Source organism: Perca flavescens, chromosome 3, assembly GCF_004354835.1.
Source record: "Perca flavescens isolate YP-PL-M2 chromosome 3, PFLA_1.0, whole genome shotgun sequence".
NCBI lineage: Eukaryota > Metazoa > Chordata > Actinopteri > Perciformes > Percidae > Perca > Perca flavescens.
The window spans coordinates 43,802,154-43,802,809 of record NC_041333.1 but is presented as its reverse complement, the minus strand read 5'-3'; the positions used below and the strand labels follow the sequence as shown (position 1 = coordinate 43,802,809).

The window sequence follows — 656 nt, the reverse complement described above, 5'->3', positions numbered from 1 at the left end:
GCCACGCGCACTCAGCCACACGTTCTCACGGTGGGACAATGACCATGCCGTTATGCGCTTAAAACACAAACTCTAAACCCGGTAGTAGAAAGTTCTCTCAGTCTCTTCAAAGTGGAATCACTCCGAACTACATGTACAAAAAGGTCCCTTATCTCAGGTGTTTGAATTACTATTTTATAGGGATGCACCGAATCCAGATTTTTGGTGTTTCGGCTGAATCCTGAATCCCCTGGTTGAGATTGTGCTGCCTCCTCCTCCCATCCTCAGTCCATGAACCCAGTAAACACATGAATGAAGTAAACAGGGACTGTCCTTCCTTTGCCGTACCTGAAGTTGCTGCATTCTGGCTGCTGTCTGGAGATTCCTTTGTGCACAACTCGTATTCTTCCAGATGTTTCAGACCAGATGTTGTAACAGCGGCCATGTTGTGTATAGTTTAGGGTCCTCGCCACCACCAGACCAATCAGCAATGAACAGATTGAACATGTAGGTGGACTTGAATGGCCTTCTTTTGACTGAAAGTTCTGCCGAACAACAACTTTTTCTGCTCACCAGATCCATGTCCACTTCCTCACAGCCTACTGCTCACCAGATCCATGTCCACTTCCTCACAGCCTACTGCTCACCAGATCCATGTCCACTTCCTCACAGCCTAC

General features: G+C 47.6%; 1 protein-coding gene across 1 annotated transcript in view; it reads left to right on the top strand.

Moving 5' to 3' along the window:
• LOC114553266 (ribonucleoside-diphosphate reductase subunit M2-like) overlaps window positions 1-304 on the top strand; it is a 12,571-nt gene extending 12,267 nt beyond the window's left edge. Inside the window, 1 exon segment of the mRNA XM_028574504.1 lies at window positions 1-304. This exon segment is cut by the window's left edge and continues 165 nt beyond it. The gene's annotated coding sequence lies outside the window, so the exon portion shown is untranslated.
• Window positions 305-656: the final 352 nt, after the last annotated feature.